General features: G+C 42.4%; 1 long non-coding RNA gene across 1 annotated transcript; it reads right to left on the bottom strand.

Annotated features, from left to right (window-relative positions):
- Window positions 1-213: 213 nt before the first annotated feature.
- LOC147356200 (uncharacterized) lies at window positions 214-3,814 on the bottom strand. Its single transcript, XR_015143111.1, has 2 exons — window positions 3,678-3,814; window positions 214-1,707 (listed from the first exon to the last, which is right to left on the bottom strand). It is a non-coding gene; the product is annotated as an uncharacterized LOC147356200 (long non-coding RNA).
- Window positions 3,815-5,169: the final 1,355 nt, after the last annotated feature.

Raw genomic sequence — 5,169 nt, forward strand, 5'->3', positions numbered from 1 at the left:
CTAACCCCCTCTAATGTTTGCATAACTATCAGCCTTCTGCAATTATCAGTCCTTTTCAGTTTTAAAATTTCACAAGTATAGCACCAAGTTCTCAATGGCTGAAGATTATTAAATAAACAGTGAGTTTCAGACCACTTGAATAAGAAATGTGGCTAATTTAAAGTTACTTTTACAGTTCAACATGTACAAGAAAATGCAAGAAGAAATAGATCATTACGATTTTAAGTACTTTCTTGCCACCTTTATTTTATCTATAGCTGAGCATGCAGAGTGTGGCAGGAACCTTTGTCGAACACAATTTTTTTCTTTTTTCTTCTGACTGCATCATGTGATGTGATTTGATTCAGGGTCCAACTTGCTGGAGCGAGAAACAAGGGACAGAGAGCAGTGACAGGTGGAGGAGGTCACAGACACATGGTCCCTGGAACGTGCATGACCCTTGCTTGGTGACCATAGGAGAAGGAAGCAGGGAAAATCTCTATCCAAACTGGGACACATTGACTTGATACCAGCAGCAGAGAAGGTCTGGTCCCCTGGTCGGATCTAATTCCCCATGTGTTTGATCTGGCACCAGACTTCAGCCAGCTCTGCCCAAAGTATTTCCCCTACCGGCCTTCCGTGCTGTGCTATTTAGAGACAAGACTCTAAACTGGCAATGAGTACAGAGACAACCGATCAAAATGTCAAATGATTTATAACTGAAATCCAGGAGAACAGGGTATATAAAAAAAACAAACCTGCATTCATTTAACCCTTCTTCTCCTCATTCTTTTTCAACACCTCTGTTCCTCTTGCTTTATGACTGATCTTCTCACATCCTCTTTGTGCCTTCCCCTCCACTTCTCTACTCCTCACCCTCTACTGACCACCCTGCCACATCATTGCCTATGTCAATTTGGGGGAATTTCTCAGCACCTTGGAGTCTCAGTTTCTTCATTGGTAAAATGGGATTAATGATATGTCTCAGTGAATTTCTGTGCTGCAGAGTGCATGCCCAGTGCTTAACGAAATGGCACAGATCTCAAGTTCTCCCCTCTGCCACTGCTTCTTCCTTGAAGACAACTCCCAGTCCTGACTTATCACTGGAGATTCCAGCTGAATGCATAAGGACATAGGCACTTAACACCAGCCACAATTTACATTGGAAGAAAGAGGAGACCAACTGGAGAATAAAGGAGAAAGAGCCAACACAGGCAGCATGGGACTGCAGATCATGAGCTTGATCCGGCCTTTGAGATGTTTCATTCGCAGGCTGAGATTACAATAGCAAGCGTGTACCCAGTTTCGTGCTAAAACCTTATTCATGAACCTGCTGTTCTGCGGTAATGATGGAAAGCTAGACTCATTCCAAATAGAGGAGTGAGCTACAGCCAACTTTTGATTAATGAAGGACAGCTGATCGAATTTGGAGCTCCCCTGGGGGTCCGGCAGGGCCACATTTCTGTCACATGCACCATTTTATTCTCCGCTTTCCTGCACTGAGGCTGATCCTGGGAAGGAGCCATAAATTACTTTCGATCATGCACATGCCATCAGTCGGTTGGAGGAGACGGGATGTTGATTTGCCTCTTTTGGGGAAAAGGAGGCAGCTAGACTGAACCTCAACCATCTCTAGATGCTACTTCAATTGTCATCGTCTGCTCGTCTTCTCCTTGCTCTTCCTTTCCTCTCCTTCTGCTCCGGATTGCAGCTAAGGATCTAGGGGCACTAGGAAAGAAGTTTAGGCTTGAATGCAATGGGGTGAGTGGGGCCGCAAGGCTACAATTATCATTAAATACTCAAGTTCTACCTAGTCGCTGATGAATTCATTCATTCAGTCCATCAGTCAGTCAGCATTCATTGTCTCTCCACATAGCCAGAAAGCACCAAACTCAAGCCTGTTCTAGGAAACTTACTTTTGTTGGAATGATTCCCAGCCGTGATTGTGGATAAATATCCTGCGGAGTTTGGGGGCAGGGGATGGCGACTGCATATCCCTGGGCCCTACCCTCCAAGGAGCCCGATTCAGTGTTTCGATGGGGTTCTCAGCATCTGTGTCCAGACGCGCGACACAGTGCCTCCGTGTCATTACCACAGGCTTCTGTATCATGAACGTCTTCCTCCAGTCTTTCTCCCTCTGCTCACAAACACTGTCTATTCACATTAATTAGTTGATCAGATAAACTTCATCGGACATTTTTTTTCCTCTCACAAGGAATATAGATTCACTGGACAAACACATAGAAGCCCTGAGCCAGGAACTCAGTCTGTATTATCCATCAATGTGGAGTCCTGGCCTTCCCTCCCCTGTTTTAACCAAGGTCTTCAGGAGACAATAGACTTTGCAAAGTCCCGTCAGTCGTGTCCGACTCTGTGCGACCCCATAGATGGCAGCCCACCAGGCTCCCCCGTCCCTGGGATTCTCCAGGCAAGAACACTGGAGTGGGTTGCCATTTCCTTCTCCAGTGCATGAAAGTGAAAAGTGAAAGTGAAGTCGCTCAGTCATGTCCGACTCTTAGTGACCCCATGGACTGCAGCCCACCAGGCTCCTCCATCCATTGGATTTTCCAGGCAAGAGTACTGGAGTGGCGTGCCATTGCCTTCTCCATAGAAAACAACAGAGAAGATTTTCAAACTGAGGGAAGGTGGTGCTTTCCAGGAGGTTTGCCAAAGACAGGTATTTTAGCTGCCACTTAATCTGACCCAAGGTAGAACTAGCCGACACCAGGTTCTCACGATTCAGGGGACCAGGGTAATTCCTTCCTTATCCTCGTTAGAAGCAGCAGACTGGAATTGGGCCTTGTGTTGAAGCATAGAAATCTGAATCTTAAAACAGAACATGACCTTAGGAGACCCCCAGAGAATCTGAGAAACAGATCGTCAACTCCCACATAATCAAGAGTTGGCAGAGAACACTGGATATGCTTAGAAAGATTAGTTTGTGCCCGACTTAAATGCTCTGCCCAATTTTCATCAGGCAGAATGAAATGCCTAAACTTCATACAAGATGATATATTTTAAGTTTGAGATTATCTATGACAAAATCTTTTTTTCTTAATAGTCTGGAGTTGGCCATATTGTATTGTATAAAACATGTAATTTTTTACTATCCAACTCTGGGATTACCTATTAAGGAAAAAATCTATGTGATCTTAAGCCCAAGAGGTCTAAGTTAGTCTTGGATTTAAGGCTTCCATGAACACTAGGTTTGAAGGTGGTATTTCCTCAAGGGCACATCCATCCCTGTGAATCCAGAAAACACTAGAGATTCTGAGGTTGATATGTAGAAGATGAACAAATAATAGCAGAATTTAATTGTTTAATTCTGATTGAAAGGAAAAGATGGGAAAGAAACATCAAATTAGTAAAGGCACTTGGAGAGAAGATTTTAAGGCTGAAAAGTACCCAAACAAACGCCTGTTAGACTAATTGGAACTTTTAAATGAGCTGGAGAACATTGAACACAGGCTGTTCCGTGGTTTCTCATACCACCCCACTCTACCCTCAATCATTACAAAGCAGCAGTGGAATAACTTAATAAAATAAGTTTTGCATTACTGACATATAACACTTTTGGTGAATGAGTAACTGGCTAGATCATAAAATCAGAACACAGACATTTCTTTAAATGTCAAATGTTTTTGGAAAGTAACCTGAGGGCATCTTTCATGGTTCTACTCACAGACTTCAAACTTCACCTGTTTGTCAGTTGACTGTGGTGTGATGGCCTCACGTGGCTGAGGTGTGTCACAGGTCACCAGCTGCGCACACAGCATTGGTCACAGACTGCAGAGCCGGGAAACGAGTTGAAGGAGACAAAGCTCATTTCAGATATCTGCCATTCCAAACGCCAGGACGATTAGAGATTAAACAGGAGGAAATTAAATGGACCAAAAGAAAGGAAGGGAAACCTGGAGGTCACAAATGACCAAGTTTTATTTCTTTACTTATTTGTCTTATTCGCAATTCTGATCTTTATCCCTTGAATTTTCTGTTTCACATGAACATATACACACACATGTATTCATAATTATCTACATAAAGACACATATATATGCAGTTCCTATGTTTCTCCTCTTCTGCTAGTAAAATAATAATACCCATCTTGTTTATGTGGGAGAAGCATGAAATAGATAAAATAACCAAATCACATTTTATTGCAAGAGCCATAGCCTCAGGACATTTAGAAGTTGGAGACCAGAAATAAACAGAGACAGAAGGGGATCATAGTAAAGAGGGAAAGTCTTCCAGCCTTTACCCAGCCAAGAACATGTTTTCTTTTTCTTCCTAAATTCGGGGTGGTCTATAAAACCACTCTCATTAAAGCTTCAGAAAAAACTTTGACAAGCATTTTTGGTGGAGGGAAGGAATAGGCATTTACAAGAAATTCCAGTGAACTGGTTAACAGAATACATAACATTGGAGGAGCCTCCCATGTCTAACATTTTGTACATTTGCTTGGATTTGTACTGAAGATGGGAAAATAAATAACTAGGGGATCATAAAACAACTAGCCACACTTACGAAGCCAAGAAGAAAGTCTGAACTTTAAACAACTGCAGAACTGAAAAATCAAAAGCTCTGTAACTATATTTTCACTCTAATTCTAAGAAATGACCAGTTTGGTGGTGAACCAGTGTGGTACAGTTTGATGTGGAAACAGATGAGGCCCAAGAAGAAAACTAAAAACGTGAGCCTCATTAGCCTATGAGAAGATAGTCCCTAGAAAGGAGAGACTGGTCGTCAGAATCAAGACTATGGAACTGTGGCTTGTCCGCCTAAACTTGCTTAGTTCACCTACTCAAATATTGATGTCTTCTGTTACCTCCGGGAGGAGCTACTATCAGCCCCGTGAAATCCAGACCCTGACCTTGGCTTCTCTAAGAACATCTGCCTAAGCTAGTTGTGGGGTTCCTGCGAAGTGATGGGAATTTGATATTCTGGAGATCCAGTTAAGTTGACCAGGTAGATATTTCTTGTTATAACATTGCCTGAGCAAATTCAAGTTTTGTGTACCTATGTTTCTCTCAACTAGACCCTGATCTTTACAGGGAAAATTAATATGTCATATTCATTCCCATATCCCCAATGCACATAGTTGATGCTCAAAAATATTTACTGAATGAATGGACCAACATGCCACTCAAAATAAAAGAGGCTTCAGAGTAAAATGTTGAAAGTCAGACATTC

Source organism: Bos grunniens, chromosome 16 (assembly GCF_055505025.1).
Source record: "Bos grunniens cultivar Pamir isolate PY7600 chromosome 16, Bosgru_T2T1.0, whole genome shotgun sequence".
Taxonomy (NCBI): Eukaryota; Metazoa; Chordata; class Mammalia; order Artiodactyla; family Bovidae; genus Bos; species Bos grunniens.